At 46.1% G+C, this 17,504-nt stretch overlaps 1 non-coding gene across 1 annotated transcript; it reads left to right on the top strand.

The window, feature by feature from the left end:
* The first annotated feature begins 766 nt into the window (after positions 1–766).
* On the top strand, positions 767–838 carry TRNAC-GCA (transfer RNA cysteine (anticodon GCA)). Its single transcript has one exon. It is a non-coding gene; the product is annotated as a tRNA-Cys (tRNA).
* Positions 839–17,504: the final 16,666 nt, after the last annotated feature.

Here is a 17,504-nt window from a genome sequence, read left to right as displayed (position 1 = left end):
TGAACAGACATGGGGGAAACTTCCATGCGTACTCCAAAGTGGAGCAGCCCATATGTAAAGGCTACACACTGTATGATTCCAATTAGATGACATTCTGGAAATGGCAAAACCAAGGAGACATCGAAAAGATCGATGGGTGCCAGGGCTTTGGGGGCAAAGAAGGGTTAAAAAAAAAAAAGGCGTAGCACAGAGGATTTTTAAGGCTCTGACATTATTCTGGGTAACGCTGTAACAGTGGACACACGCCATCACACATTCATCCAAACCCACAGAGCGAAAGCAAACTCAACAGATCCGATGGACCTTGGGTGACAACTGTGCTTTTTATTAAAGCACATCCTTGGCGGCACTCAACAAAATTTAAAAGCAAAATCCCACTGATCCTTGCACTCATGGAGCTTTGGACTAGCACCAAAGCTTGAGAACAAATGTCCCAAGGTTTGTGTGGTGGTTCAATGGGTCAAGATTCGGTGACCCAGCCGGAGAAATGCCTGCAACATAGACGTCATGCTGCAGCTGCAGAAGCTGATGCAAAGGCCTCAGAGACAACGTTTCCCGTCCGTTGCTTGCTTGCTTGTTTTGCTTTTTATTTATTTTGGCTGTGGTGGCTCTTGGCTGCTGCGTGTGCTTTCTCTAGTCGGGGCGAGCAGGGGCTCCTCTCTCGTTGTGGTGCTTGGTCTTCTCAATGTGGCGGTTTCTCTAGTTGTGCAGCTCAGGCTCTAGAGCATGCGGGCTTCAACAGCTGCAGTTCCCAAGCTCTAGGACTTCCCTTGTAGCTCAGTCGGTAAAGAACCTGCCTGCAATGCAGGAGACCCAGGTTCGATCCCTGGGTGGGGAAGATCCCCTGGAGAAGGACATGGCAACCCACTCCAGTGTTCTTGCCTGGAGCATCCCATGGACAGAGGAGCCCGGCAGGCTACAGTCCACGGAGTCACAAGAGTCAGACACGACTTAGCAACTAAACCACCACCTCGAGTCTAGAGCACAGGCTCAGAAGTCATGGCACTCAGGCTTACCTGCTCCTTGCCTCGTGGGATCTTCCCGGACCAGGAATCGAACCCACGTGCCCTGTGTTGCCAGGTGAATTCTCATCCACTGAGGCAACCAGGGAAGCCCTGTTTTGCCTTGTATTTCTGACCTTATAATTCCCAGCCAGAGAAATGCCTGCGACATACAAGGCATTTTAATTCTGGAATACATGTGGATTTACAGGCACACTGCAAAGATAGTGCAGCAAAGTTTCACTGTGTACGTCTCACCTGTTTATCTAACCCACATAGCTATGGTAGTGAGAGAGTCAACTCCTAGGAGGTTGATAAGAAGTCCGGGGGTCCCCAAGGAGAGAGGGGCCTGGAATTCTCAAGGAGGAGGACAGGACAAACGTTTTTCCCCTCTACATTCTTTAGGATTGTATAACAATAATGTATCCTGCTTGAGGACAGTCTCTGGAAAAAACCTTCTGCCTAATCCCATTATCTTAAAATGTAAATTATGGGAGTGGTTCTAGTAAGGTCTTTATAAGCTCCAGACCTTCTTTTGATTCACTGTAATAAGTAACTAAAAAGTATATAACTCCACTGCTAACACTAGTGAGGGGGTACTCTTTGCGGCCCCCTTCTGATGTCTATGTCAGAAGCTTTCTCCATCTCTTTTATACTTTAATAAAACTTTATGACACAAAAGCTCTGAGCAGTCAAGCCTCGTCTCTGGCCCCGGATTGAATTCTCCTCTGGCGGCCAAGAATCCTGGCGTCTTTCGTGGTTCAGCAACAACCTTGATCACTACTGTAAAACCAACGCTGTATATTCACGCTAACTGAATTTCATCCATTTTGGGGATTTCGCCAATTTCACATTTCTTCTCTGGCCTGTAGCCGTTTCTCAGCCTTTCCATGTTTTCCATCCCTTGGACAGCCTTGAGAAATAGTGGGCAGGTGTCTTGTACAACACTTTGCATTTTGAGTTGGCCTCAAGCTTATTTTCATGATTATACAAGATTTCAGGATTCAAGGGCTTCCTTCAATAGCTCAGCTGGTGAAGAATCTGCCTGCAATGCAGGAGACCCAGGTTCAATCCCTGGCTCGGGAAGATCCCCTGGAGAAGAAAATGGCAACCCACTCCAGGATTCTTGCCTGGAGAAATCCCATGGACAGAGGAGCCTGGCGGGCTACTGTCCATGGGGTAGCAAGAGTCAGACACTACTTAGCGAATGAACCACCACCACCAAGAATTTGAGGTTGAAGACCACAGAGGTGAAGGGCCTTTCTGCTCACTTCATACCACGGGGAACAGTATAGCAACCTGACTTATTGGATGTAATGACCTTTATCTTGACCTTGACCAAGCGGTAGCCAAGTTAACACCTGTTCCTGTTGATGTCTGGATCACCCGAGGATGGCAGGAATGCCTTACCAAGGGAACAATGCAGGTTGGATGGCCGATGGGACGCCCAGATGCAATCAGCGGGAACTGAGGTCTTTCAGGGGAAATTTCTGAGATGGATACCCACTCCAGCCACCTCCCAAAGTGCCATGCTGAATCCAGAAAGGGTATCAGCAACCTGGTGATCAATCGCCAAGCATCTCGCCCTCTCTGTTTCACTCCACATGGCAGTGTTTAACGTCACCCGAAGAGAAACTGTCTCACTGATCAATCAACTTTCAAAATTTAGAATGACAGTCCCCCCTCAGAATTTCAATACATGTGTTTGAACTGAAAAATGGAATCCCATTTTTGGTAGACGGTTGGTCCAATTTGGCTCCTGGATCAGACCATGAGGACTGACGATCAGTTTTACAAGTCGATTACACACCACAGACTTTCCCATCAACAGATTTGAAACAGCTGGCCCACTATATATTCAATATATCACAAGTATACAGATATAATATGCTGATGATTAAATTCTTTGCTAGAGCTCCAGCATATGAGAAATTTTAGATGCCAAGTTTAAAGTAGGTGGGAAAGTGTTTTTGTTTTTTTTTTTAAACCATTTTAAAATAGTGAATGCTAGCGGAAAAGTTTTAAAGCAGCGTTTTTGGTTCACCATTCACGTTTAACATGTGAGCCTTTATGGAGCTCACCTACTGACTGGAGATGTCATAGAAAGACACGATCATGGAGGTTTGAGGGTGAGCATGAATTGAAATAAAATTAGAGGCAATTGAGAGCAAATTGTGGGAAGTAATCCAGGAAGATTAAGAGCTTACTATCCTGTGCATAACGAGACCTATTTTTATCATCATTTCAAAGAGGTAGTAAGGGAAAGAAATAGAATCTCTATTCCAAAACTTGGAATATTTCCAAGCAAACAAAGGGCTGCAGCAAAGGAAAGCTGGCTTTATGTTACATAGGAACGTGCCTTGGATTTTCACATCCAGATTTGCAAGGCTCCATACATTCTTATGGATGGAGGAGCCTGGTAGGCTGCAGTCCATGAGGTCGCTAAGGGTCGGACACGACTGAGCGGCTTCACTTTCATACATTCTTTTGTGTGTGTGTGTGTGTGTGTTTCAAAGGATGTATTTTTAAAAATTATTTATTTTAATTGGAGGCTAATTAATTTAAAATATACATTTCTCCCCGCAAAGTGCAGGGGTAAGGCTCCATATGAAACAGTGGGAACTGAAAGCTGGTCTCTGGAGAGGAGACTGAACAGGAGGAAAGAGGCATTCAGTCTTCACCAGGGTTGGGAAGAAGACCGTGGAAGAACGCGCTCGGTGGAGGAACGAAGAACACCAGACCAGCGTGTCGGATGTGTCGGGAGGATGGGAGGAAGGGATGTGGAGTGGGGAGTGATCAGGAGAGTTGGGGTTTAGTAAGAACAAAATACGAAACGGGAAGAAAAAAAGCGTGGTCAAGAGTGGGAGTGAGACGCACGTGAGCCTACAATCACAGGGGACTTGCAGGCCGCCGTGTCCACAAGGGAGAAGGAAACAAGTCAGAGCAGAGAATGGGGTAACGCGAGGGAAAAAGAAAATCCAGTGTCGGGCCGAGGCAGAGAGAAGGGCAGGCATGCTACATTATACATCAGGGTTGTCAGCGCGACAAGAGAAGGGCTGGGAGAGTCAAGTATGAGCTTGGGAGAAAATGATCAAGGAAGCGCAGGCTGAAAAGGAACGCGTGGCAGGAGGCTGGAAGGCCTAATAAACAGCTTCAACAGGAAGAATGGGACTCAGAGCATAAGAGGTCAGGGGGACGGCGTGTCTCTAGGAGGGTGGCGAATAAAGGAAAGACTGGGGACGTAGTTTGGGGACGTGAAAAGGCAAGCCTTCATACACTCTGTCCTGTATAAGCCCCACACACAATCACCAAGGACTGCAGAAATGAATACAGACCACCACCTCGGAGGCCAGAATGATGAAACAGCAGTATAGCCATGTGCCTCCTATGTCCAAACACTGATGAGTTAGAATATATTCCGTGAGTATACATTTAATTGGTCACTGTGTGTGTATGTGTGTGTGTGTGTGTGTGTGTGCACGCGTGCGTGTGTACCATTTAGTTTTGTCTCATTCCTTTTCACCCCATGGACTGCAGTCCGCCAGTCTCCTCTGTCTGTGGCATTTCCTAGGGAAGAAAATGGGAGTTGGTTGCCATTCCCTTCCCTGGGGGGTCTTTCTGACCCAGGGATGGAACCCAGGTCTCTCGCAGTGTGGGCAGATTCTTTACCATCTGAGCCACAAGGGAAGCCCAACTCGTCATTGTCAGACTGCAAAAAATAATAATAATAATAACAGAGAGGCAGAGAGAGGAAGAGAGACAATGTCTCTCAATGAACTTTCTCTTTCAAGAATAAAAAAGATACGCAACATGTTTGATAATCTCCTGGTAATTTAAATATACATCATCCAGCTTCATACATGTTACTCATGCCCAGCTACAAAGTTCAGATGTCCTTTCATTTCAAGATCAAAAGAAATATGTTTTTTGAGATCACTGATCTGAGTGGAGATGAACCCAGCTTCCTGTAGGTTCTTCCTTGTAGTGACACTGTTCTGGGAACAGAATAAAGCTTAGGACATGACAAATGACAAAGATATTCACTTAGAGCAGAGGTGTAGTTGTGAGTGAAAGGGGATAATGATTTTCTATATAAGTAAAACCGTTTCCTCTTAAATAAACAATCATTCAGGTAATTCAATTTTTAAGTGCCTTGTGGGAGGTTATACGGGTGGTGGGGACAAGGATCGACATTTTCTGACACATCAAATGTATGTTTCAGTATTATACATTTCCTAGCTGATACTTTTATTATGAAGATGTTTTTGACTTTTTAGACTGCAAAAAGGGCTGGAGAAGACTCTTGAGTGTCCCTTGGACAGCAAGAAGATGAAACTTAAAGGAAATCAACCCTGAATATTCATTGGAAGGACTGATGCTGAAGTTCCAATACTTTGGCCATCTGCTGCGAAGAGCCAACTGGAAAAGGCCCTGATGCTGGGGAAGACTGAGGGCAGGAGGAGACGGGGATGACAGAGGATGAGATGGTTGGATGGCATCACCCACTCGATGGATATGAGTTTGAGCAAGCTCCGGGAGTTGGTGAAGGACAGGGAGGCCTGGCATGCTGCGGTCCATGGGGTCGCAGAGAATCGGACACGACTTAGAGAGTGAACACATGATTATTTCAGTACTGATGAGTGAAACAAAACTGAACTGATAATGATGGTAACAGCTTTAAACTCAGCTTTCTCTCTTGTCCACGTTCATGTATCACACAGATCAAAAGAAAGCTTCCAGATAGAAGCAGAGGAACAAAACGATCGAGAAATCCATCAATAGAAACTAACCCACCACTAAACTAATGCACAGCTAAACGAACCCACAACTAACAACACGTTAAAGCCGTTCTGGTAACTGTATTCTGTATGTTTGACAAGGGAAGTACTCACACTGAAGATATACTAATAGCCCCAGTCGTATTTATGGGCGTGGAAACTACAAGACGCAAGATGAGAATAGAGGAAGTTTAATGGCAAGCCACTCCAGTACTCTTGCCTAGAAAATCTCATGGACGGAGGAGCCTGGTGGGCTGCAGTCCATGGGGTCGCGAAGAGTCAGACAGGACTGAGAGACTTCACTTTCACTTTTCACTTTCATGCATTGGAGAAGGAAATGGCAACCCACTCCAGCGTTCTTGCCTGGAGAATCCCAGGGACTGTGGAGCCTGATGGGCTGCCGTCTATGGGGTTGCACAGAGTCGGATACGACTGAAGCGACTTGGTGGCAGCAGCAGCAGCAGGCAAACAGGAGATAAGACAATGCAAAAGAAAAGCTGAAAGACCTTGATGGTGTACCAATGAGCACTGCACAGAATGAAACAGAGATGGAAGAAAATAAATCGTAAAAGGAAAAGAAAGAACTTCCGTGAGCACTCTAACATGCGTAGCACTGGACTCACCATTTTTTATACAGACTTCCAGTTAAGCCTCATTATATTACTATCTGAAGGGGCTTCCCTGGTGGCTCAGCACGAAAAAAAGAAAAAAATCCACCTGCCAAGCAGGAGATGCAAGTTTTGATTCCTCAATCGGGAAGATCCCCTGGAGGAGAGAACGGCCACCCACTCCAGGATTCTTGCCTGGAGAATCCCACGGATGGAGGAGCCTGGCTGACTATAGCCCAACAGGGTCCTCAGTAAATAGGGTCGCAAAGAGATACGACTGAGCAACTGAGCGCACACACATACTGTCTAAAATCCCGAATCCTCCAGTTGAGAGCCTCTAGAGAGAACTAGATTTATATCAGAATCACAGAGGTGAGTCGTGGGAACGGGGTGATGCTAAAATCTAGCTACGTTGTGTATATACTTTTCACCAGTCATACTACTAATGCAACTCTGTCCTTGTCTTGGGAGGTGGTGGTGTGTCTAAATTTTGGACCTCTGGGGAGGCTATCTTTTGCAAGATCAGTTGGCCTACTTTAGGATAAGAGTTTCACCTCTGGGCTGCTTCTTGAGTTATGACTTATCCATAAGCTTTAAATGCCACAAGCATTTACTCCTCCGTTAGCTAGTCATTCTTTATCTATTTTGATCCCTATGGATCTATGCTTTCCTTATCTCCACAATCTTATTCCTGGAGTCAAGAAAGTCTGTTGATAAATCAGCAGTTTCATCTATGATGAATATCCAGAAGTTGCAGAATTCCCTGAAGAAGCTTTCTAAACAAAAATATATGGCTGCTGCATTTTATAAGTAACACCTGTTTTAAAGAACAGGCTTTTATTAGCATTATAAATGAGCACCTTAAATAAATACAGAAATCTCAGGTCCTAATCAGTGATTTTCCTATCCAGCCTGGGTGCAGTCGCTCAGTCGTGTCCGACTCTTTGTGACCCCTTGGACTGCAGCCCGCCAGGCTTCTCCGTCCGTGGGATTCTCCAGGCAAGAATACTGGAGTGGGTTGCCCTGCCCTCCTCCAGGGGGTCTTCCTGACCCAGGGATCCAATCAGAGTCTCTTAACGCCTCCTGCAATGTCAGGCTGGTTCTTTACCACTAGCGCCACCTGGGAAGCCTCTCCTAATTCTCTCTATTGCTAATATCGTGTTATGGAACTGATACCGAAAGGCAGAAGTTCTTTGATTATTTTCCCATCTATGGACCAGTCTTCCTTGAAATATGTTTACCCTGTCAGAAAGCTTATAGCGTCTTTTCCTTTAAAGTTGTTATTAAGAAAGAAGATCACTGGGATAGATGGATACCTTTCATCGTCTCAAGCTCACTATAAAATCTAAAAGCCCCTTTCTCTGGGGTGGTTGGCTCTCTTATTCCTAAAGGTTACTTCCTTCTTTCTGTTATTATCATATTGAGTTTCCAGATCCCCTCGAGAACAGTGGTCCCCATCCTCTGGGACTGAAAGCCCAATAACCAGAGGTGGAGCTGATGTAATAACAGAAATAAAGTGAACTATACATGTAATGTAACTGAATCATCCCCAAGCTACCCCTCCCACCGCGGTCCATGGAAAAACTGTCTTCCGTGAAACCGGTCCCTGATGCCAGAAAGGTCGGGGACCGCAGCTCCAATTTCATCTTGCTCATCAATTTCATCTCTTCGCTTTTGAAAAATCCGAATTATAGGATCATTTCCATATTTCACCTTCCAATTCACCTTTTTAAGTACCCAGCACCCTCTTTCTTGCTCTAATTGTAATTTTGAATATTCAGACACCATCTCCATTTAATCATTAAAAAAAATTTTTTTGGGCATGCGTGCTAAGTCTCTTCTATTGCGTCCTACTCTTTGCGACCCTATGGACTGTAGCTCACCAGATTCCTCTGTCCATAATCTCCATTTAATCTTGATGCATGGTCTCTCTTTTCCATGACTGCTCTTGATCCCTAATCCTTCAGATCCTAATAACGATACTCTTGAGTAGATTTCTCACGGACATTTAAATGCTGGCACAGTCCCTGTTTTGTTTGCTTTTCACGATGGATGGTGGTTTATGTTCCGTCTTATCTTCCCTCTGTTTGGGGAGTTGAGTGTTGACACACCTCAGCTGAGACTGCCTTGGGCAGCAAGGAGATCAAAAAAGTCCATCCTAAAGGAAATCAATGCTGAATATTCACTGGAAGGACTGATGCTGAAGCTGAAGCTCCAATACTTTGATCCCCTGATATGAAGAGGTGACTCTTTGGAAAAGACCCTGATGCTGGGGAAGATTGAGGGCAGGAGGAGAAGGGGACAACAGAGGATGAGATGGTTGGATGGCATCGCCGACTCGATGGACGTGAGTTTGAGCAAGCTCCGGGAGATAGTGAAGGACAGGGAAGCCTGGTGTGCTGCAGTCCATGGGGTTGCAAAGAGCTGGACAGAACTGAGCAAACGAACAACAACAGACCACCTCAGCTGGTTCCCAATTTAAGTAATTCAGTTTTTATAGGAAACGGAGAGAAAAGGGCAGATCTGAGTTTCCGCAGCTTCACTTTTCTCTATGGACGAAGCCCTGGGGGCATGCAGGAATATGAACTTGGGGTCAGCTGTTGGTGAAGGAAGCCTCTCTGGGGAGGACTGTTTGCCTGCTTGCTCGTTCGGTGTGGCTGTTGGGATCAGGATGAATCTGAGACCACCATCTCTGAGTGACACCGCATGTTTCCGAGGAGCCTTCCCAGGTGGCCCTAGTGGTATAAAGAACTCACCTGCCAATAGAGGAGATGTAAGAGACACGGGTTCGATCCCTGGGTTGGGAAGATCCTGTGGAGGATGGCACGGCAACCCACTCCAGTGTTCTTGTCTGGAGAATCCCATGCACAGAGGAGCCTGGTGGGCTACAGTCCATGGGGTCGCACAGAGTCAGACACAACTTAGCTATTGCAAGGACTTTGCCAGCCTCCTAACAGATACACACTGGACACACACTTTGAGACAAGGACCAAGTTCTCCAGTCTCTCCCCTCTCCTCTCAAAAAGCCCCCAGATGGGCAATGATTCTCCCCTGTGTTGTCCCTCTCATCCTCATCTGGATTTAGCTGTCTACTCTTGAATTACAGAGGGCGCTTCCAGTGTGAAGCATTCCTCTACCTCTGAACTGCCCTTGGATGGAACTGCCCGACCTTATCTGCATTTCGGAGGACAGGAAAACCTGGTGTGCTGCAGTCCACGGGGTCCCTAAGGGCTGGACATGACTGAGCAACTGAACAACCAGCATCTGTATTTTGTATCTGGGAAGCACCAACGGCAACCATTCTTTCATGACATACGCCTTGGTCATTTTCATCGAATTTGGAAAAGAGGAAGTTAAATTGAAGTGCTCAGGTTATCTGGAGCTGAAAATCTCTCCTGTCCAGTCATTGTTTAATCTGGGCTAATCAACGCTCATTCCTTTAAATCTACCTGCACATCATTTATCCCTTTCTTATCCTTTAATAGTCTTCACTAAGCCATGTCTAATGTCATTAATGCTCTTTTAAATAAGGTCATACACACTGGATGGAGTTCAGTAAATATGAAAGAATATCACCCAGAAGGCAACTGTACATCCATCCAGTAATCACAAAGCCTTTATTTTACAGCCTGTCCTATGTACAGTGGGTTTCCCTGGTGGTTCCCTGGTAAAGAATCTGCCTGCAATGCAGTATACTGGTTCAACTCCTGGGTCGGGAAGATCCCCTGGGGAAGGGAGAGGCTACCCACTCCAGTACTCTTGGGCTTCCCTGGTGGCTCAGATGGTAAAGAATCTGGCTGCAATGCCAGAGGCCTGGGTTCGATCCCTGGGTTGGAAACATCCCCTGGAGGAGGGCATGGCAACCCACTCCAGTATTCTTGCCGGGAGAATGCTATGGACAGAGGAGCCCGGTGGGCCGCAGTCCATGGGTTGCAAAGAGTCAGACGTGACCGAGTGATTAAGCACACAGCCTGCTATGTTCAGTGCAGAGCAGAGGTTCGAAGCTTTGATGTCAGTGTGACGTGGCTCTTGCAGAAGGAGAGCTGTCTTATTCTTCATTGTTCAGTCACTAAGCCACTAAGTCACTAAGTCACATCGAAAGGTACAACTTTTTTACGAGACCCCGTGGACTACAGCCCGCCAGGGCCCTCTGTCCATGGGACTCTCCAGGCAAGAGTATTGGAGTGGGTTGCCATGCCCTCCTCCAGGGGATCTTCCCAACCCAGGGATCAAACCGAGGTCTCCCGCACTGCAGCCAGATTCTTTACCAGCGGAGCCACCAGGGAAGCCCACTGTATATCATAGTGAAGTGAAGTCGCTCAGTCGTGTCGGCCTCTTTGTGACCCCGTGGACTGTAGCCTACCAGGCTCCTCCGGCCATGGGACTTTCCAGGCAAGAATACTTGAGTGGGTTGCTATTTCCTTCTCCAGGGGATCTTTCCGATCCAGGGATTGAATCCGGGTCTCCCGCACAGCAAGCAGATGCTTTACTGGCTGAGCCGCCAGGGATACAGGTTGTGAAATAAAGACGTTGTGACATTCTGCTTACCATTCTTTCATATTTACAGAACTCCATTCAGCGTGTATAATGAGGGAAGGCCAGCGAAGACCCAGAGAAACAAACAAAAAACACAAAACACACACACAAACAACTGATTATAGTCCATGAAATTCAAGGACTCTCCAAAAAATCAGAGCAGAAGTGAAAAGGCATAGGGCAGCTCCTGGGACTGGATGTAGCCGGAGATGAAAAGGCAATTCACACGTCCATACCGCAGTTGGGACAAACGAGATTCAATTCTCATTCCTTTGTCCGGACCGTATTTGGAGTCCCAGGGAAGAGTTTACCTGGTCTAGTCCTGGTCACTGCTCACTCCTTAACAAGGGGCAGAAAGGCCAGTTGGTACTCAGAGTCCAGGCTTCCCTGCTGGCTCAGAGGGTAAAAAATCTGCCTGCCAAGCAGGAGATTCAGGTTCGATCCCTGGGATGAGAAGATCCCCTGGAGGAGGACACGGCCACCCCGCTCCAGTATTCCTGCCTGGAGAATCCCACAGACAGAGGAGCCTGGCAGGCTACCCTCCAAGGGGTCGCCAAGAGTCGGACACATTTGAGTATGAAACAATAGCAAGGGGCAGCCCCACCAAAAGCACAGACAGTCTAGCAGATGAGGATCCTCCCAGAGGAAGTTAAAATGACACTTCCCCAAGAACGAGAGATGGATAGTTGCTGGCAGAAAATGACAGAAAAGAGCAGCTCCTGTTTCTAAGTCAGCTCATCTTCGTCCATCCGCTGGCCGACAGCCAGGATTCCTACGGTGGACGCAGATTCCATCTTCAGAACTGGAAGAGATTTACCCCTGCCCCGCTCCCCGCTCCTGCCTCTGTATTTTATCCTCCATTAGGTTGGGCAGCACATATTATTACTTCTTTGGCCACAGGCTCCGTGAGCAGCGAGGACCCAGCTGAGTCAGCAGGCGGTTCAGGTGGGAGAGGTGCTCCGAAGCAAATCCCTGGCCATTAATTTTCTAGTTCTTGATGACTGCTCTTTGCTTCCACGACGCAGAAACGGTGCCGTATTTTAGTTACAGCTCTGAAGAAATCTTCTCTATTCTTTTCGTTGTCGCAGCCCGCCAGTGGCTCTTTTAAAGAGCCCATGTCTTATAGAGAACAAAAACAAGACAATACCAGATTTTTGAGTAACCGTTAACGAAGAAATCTGCCATCTGGAAGAACACGGTTGTCATTGATTTCTGCTTCTATAGGTAGGGCTATTTAGCTAAAGAGGGATGTTAGCCCTCCTGTAATAAACCCATATATGGTGTCTCAGATATATGAAGAATTGTGTATAGACCCCACAAGCTGACCCAACATGCAACATGGGGATTATGAAATGCTGGTGTCTTGGACTCTCAGTGTTGCATCTGATTATGCTTCTGGTAAACGTCACATGGTCCACTTCCCTACAACCATCCGTCAGTTTAGCTCAGTTCAGTCGCTCAGGTGTGTCCAGTTCTCTGCGACCCCATGGACTGCAGCACGCCAGGCCTCCCTGTCCATCACCAGCTCCTGAAGCTTGCTCAAACTCATGTCCATCGCGTTGGTGATGCCATCCAACCATCTCATCCTCTGTCGTCCTCTTCTCCTCCTGCCTTCTATCTTTCCCAGCATCAGGGTGTTTTCCAATGACTCGGTTCTTTGCATCACGTGGACAAAGTATTGGAGTTTCAGCTTCAGCATCAGTCCTTCCAATGAACACTCAGGACTGATTTCCTTGAGGATGGACTGGTTGGATCTCCTTGCAGTCCAAGGGACCATAAAGGAGTCCAAATGTCCAAAAGGCATGTAATTAATAGACACCCCCCTTTCCACTCATATTAGACTAAAAAACAAAATAGGGATCACCCGAGATTTTCTATAAAAGGGTAGAAAGTAGGTATTTGGGGCTTAGTGGGCCACAGAATCTCTATGAAATCAGTCATAAAGATAGAGGAAGGGATGAGTGACAATGTTCATTACAATGTTATTTATGAATAACATCCACAAAGAGCCGGATTGAGTGATTGAACAACAACAATTATTTACATAAACAGGCAGCAGACCAGAGTTGGCCCAGGGGTTATAGCTTACACACCTATGGCCTCAAATTCTGCCTTCCACACCAGTACATTGAGTTCTGATCAACCCAACAATGGACAGCAAAAATACTTGCTATCTTTTTAATCATTTATTCAATCTTAATATTATGTATCTATTTACTACATATAGATATAGGAGGTTTCCCTGGTGGTTCAGCTGGTAAAGAATCCTCCTGCAATGCAGGAGACCTGGGTTTGATCCCTGGGTTGGGAAGATCCCCTGGAGGACAGCATGGTGACCCACTCCAGTATTCTGGTATGTGTGTATATATATATATATGTATATATTCTACAGAGGTAGTAATATCCATCACAACACAATAAGATAGCTACCTCTATTTTACAAACCAAGAACTGAACTTAGGGACCTAATCTGGTCAATATCTCCAAAACATCCAAACAGACATTTGGATTTGGTAGTTTCAGCAGTTTTAGTCAGGATGCTTCAATGATATATGGTCAGGTTATGCTTCGGTGATAAGCAACCCTCAAATCTCAGGAGTGCAAACCAACAAGAATCTGTTTCTTCCTTAAGGAGAGTCCAGTCACTTCTCCAGGTCAACTTCCCTCTGTGTAGCTATCCACTCCTATCTGCTTGCAACTTCTATCAGCTCTGAACTGACACATTCTCTTGTGTTCCCTACAATAAGAGAAATCTAGACAAGTACTTTCTCACTCCAGCACACATACAGATCACCTAGGATCTTATTCAAGCGAAGCTCCAGATGCAAGAATTTGGGGGGGGGGGTGGGTCTCAGATCTGAATTTCCATCGCTCCATGGGGATGCTGGTGTCTGGTGACCACATTCCAAATGGTACGAGATACCCTGGCAAGAAAATGATTCTATACGGAAAGAGAGACATCTGGTCAACGTTCTGTTGGCCCAAACAAGGCAGAGTGCTCTGCATAACTTGAGAAAAATATGGAAGTGGTCTTGATTGCTTTCGTAGGGTATACAGGAAGCATATCTCCTGGGGTATAGTTGGAATACCTACTCAGTCCATGCTTGGTTGCCTTCAAAGTCTTTACCCAGGTCACTGTGTTACCCTACTTATCCTGCTGACAGTCAGTCAGTTCTGACTCCCATCCTGTTAGCCTGGAATCTATCTCGCCCCAAGAGTCTTCATCCCTGAGCCTACGTCTTTATCTCCCATCCCCTTGCTCTGCAAAATGTGGTGCCGGAACCGGGAGCGTAAGCATCATGGGGAGTTTGCGAGAAATACAGAATATCAGATGCACTCCAGACCAACTGAGTAAGAATCTGCATTTTAACAAGACCCTCACATGACGTGCATGCATGTTAAAGGACGCAGATCACCCTCCAGAGAAGTCACGTTGCCGGCAAAGGTCTGTCTATTCAAAGCTATGGGTTTTCCAATAGACGTGTACAGATATGAGAATTGGACCATAAGTAAGGCTGAGCACCAAAGACTTGGTGCTTTCAAACTGTGGTGTTGGAGAAGACTCTTGAGAGTCTCCTGGACTGCAAGGAGATCCAACCAGTCCATCCTTAAGGAAATCAACTCTAAATGTTCACTGGAAGGACTGATGCTGAAGCTGAAGCTCCAGTGCTTTGGGCACCTGATGCAAACAGCTGACTCATTGGAAAAGACCCTGATGCTAGGGCAGGAGGAGGGGCAGGAGGAGAAGGGGACGACAGAGGATGAGATGGGTGGATGACATCACCGACTCGATGGACACGAGTTTGAGCAAGCTTGAGTCGGTGATGGATGGGGAGGCCTGGTGAGCTGCAGTCCACGGAGAATCACAAAGAGTCTGACATGACTTAGTGACTGGACAACAAGAACAATCCATGTCAGATGACTTTAAATTCTTCCTAATTTTAGATATCTTTTTATCTAGGAAAAGAGGGAGGGGTGGGTATATTCTGATAGACTTGAGTTAAACCGAAAAAACTGTGTTCATCAGCACAAAAGCTTTGACTGGAACATTTAAATCCTTACCATTGCCTTAAGGAAGAGGAATTTCCAAGCGAGTCGGGAGTGCTTTTCAGCACATTCCAAAAGAAAAATTCTATAACCTCAGAAGGCATATAAATGCCAATTTCTTGCTACAATCCTTGAATGAGCAAAAACGTCCGTTTCAGAATGTTCACTGTTAATGTAAAGGAAATATCTGATTTTCCCATGTTGACGCTACACCCTGCAGCTGCGCTGTCACGGACTGTTGTCCCCGTTTCTGTGTGGAACCTGGAAGGTTTTCGACGTGCCAGAGCAACGTTTGCACTTTTTAATCCCGCATCTTTGTCTTACCGCACTTTTTCCTACAAAGACATCTGCCTGGTTGATTCATTATTTAAAATAAAGAAATCCCAACAACAGGCTGAAGGAGACGAACACAACCTGGAAGGCTGGATGGCTGAGACCTCCAAGCCCTTGGCTGGGATGTTCGAATAGTGATTCAGAGCTGGGAGAAGTGCTCTTGCCTGGCAGGCGGGCTGATTCCCCACCAGCTGGCAGTGATGGGCTTTTTATTCACGTCCCAGGATCAGAAACAGAAAGCGTGCTCAGAGAGCGCCACGGGGCAAGGAGAAGGCGGAAAACACTCCAGCACCCTTGGCAGGCTCATCGGCTCCCCAAGTCGCTTGGTAAAATGAGCCAACTTTCTTCCAGCTCTGACTACTCACAGCGTGGCTTCCTCCTCTCTGGCAGTCTTGGGTTTTTTAACCTGAAGCACAGATGGAATGGAATGCCTGGACAGGCCTGCAGAGCTCCCCAGAGCAGGCTCCGCCTCCTCATGAATATTTAAACGGGGGCAGCGGAACCTTGACTCTCAAATTCCGAGGGGCTAAGATATTACAAGTCCCCCTGCCTGATACAAGGGGCCAGGAGATGAAAACAAAGCTAATGTCCCCAGAGTGGGAAGAAATAGTATCCTGAATAATTTATAGAGAGCTATCCTAGCAACTCTCAGGAAATGGAATTCAGGATAGCCCATCTCCTGGTGTATTGTTGATTTTTCCCCAAAGGAAGGTTGTAATTTTGCTTTTTTTTTCAGGTTGAAAATTCGATGCTGAATTTGAGTCACTCCTCTGTGCTAACTAAAAAATAAATAAATAAATAAAAATCACTGTAAAAAATCAACACAAATCAAATTTTCAAAAAGTATTGATACATCTGGTCAACACTAACCCAGATGAGCTCATGCTTTCCATTTCTCTCAGCACTATAAAGGTGTAATTGACAAATAAAGTTGGAAGATCCTTCTTAAAAAAGCACAGTGTAATGATATGACAGATGTATATCTTAAGAAAGGACGCTCCCACATCCATCACAAAAAATGCTAACCTTTTTCCTTTTTTTGTGAGCAACATTCAAGTTCTACTCATCTTTTCAAGCTTCATTTGCACAGCACAGTGGTGTCAGCTACAGTCACCGTGTTATATACTAAATGCTGCTGCTGTAGGAAGCCATGTCCAACTCTCTGTGACCCCCCCAGGCTGTAGCCCACCAGGCTCCCCTGTCCATGGGATTCTCCAGGCAAGCATACTGGAGTAGGTTGCCATTTCCTTCTCCAGGGGATCGTCCCACCCCAGGGTTTGAACCCAGGTCTCCTGCATTGTAGAGAGATTCTTTACCATCTGAGCCACCGGGGAGGCCCAAAGTTCCGATCACACACCATAATTAGACAATGGTTAATTGATGCTTTCACACTGTGGTGCTGGAGAAGACTCTTGACAGTCCCTTGGACTGCAAGGAGATCCAACCAGTCCATTCTAAAGGACATCAACCCTGAATTTTCATTGGAAGGACTGATGCCGAAGCTCCAATACTCTGGCCACCTGGTGAGAAGACCTGACTCACTGGAAAAGACCGTGATGCTGGGAAAGACTGAGGGCAGGAGGAGAAGGGGATGACAGAAGATGAGATGGTTGGATGGCATCACTGACTCAATGGACATGAGTTTGAGAAAACTCTGGGAGTTAGTGAAGCCTGCATGCTGTTGTCCATGGGGTTGCAAAGAGTTTGACGTGACTGAGTGACTCAACAACAACAAAAATTTCTATACATGGTGCTGTGCGTATAGTATATGTCCCATTGATTATAGGATAATATTAAATACACAACATTCTAACTGATGGTTGTATCTCTTTTAAACACTATTTCTAGGAGTTAAGATAAATGTGGAAACACCAACACGGCTTGATTAGCTACTCTCCCAGGAGAGATAATGAGCATTACTATTTTTTTTAAGTGCACAGGAAATCTATTGCTCCTCCAGAGAGCCCCTCTAAGCTGATTTCATCTGCAGATGGCAAAGAAGCAGTGCTCCCTCCCCAGGCTTGCTGCACGTCTTGTTGACAACTCAATCTAACCCGCAATGCTGACTTAGACATCATGAGACTATGGCCCCGGGCCAAATCTTGCCTGCTGCTTGCTTGTATACAGTGCAAGAGCTGTGAATGGTTTTTATTTTATTTTATTTTTCGTCTTATTGTTGTTGTGGCTGTTTTTGCATTTCC

This window comes from Ovis canadensis, chromosome Y, assembly GCF_042477335.2.
Source record: "Ovis canadensis isolate MfBH-ARS-UI-01 breed Bighorn chromosome Y, ARS-UI_OviCan_v2, whole genome shotgun sequence".
NCBI lineage: Eukaryota > Metazoa > Chordata > Mammalia > Artiodactyla > Bovidae > Ovis > Ovis canadensis.
This window is presented reverse-complemented; position numbering and strand designations above follow the sequence as displayed.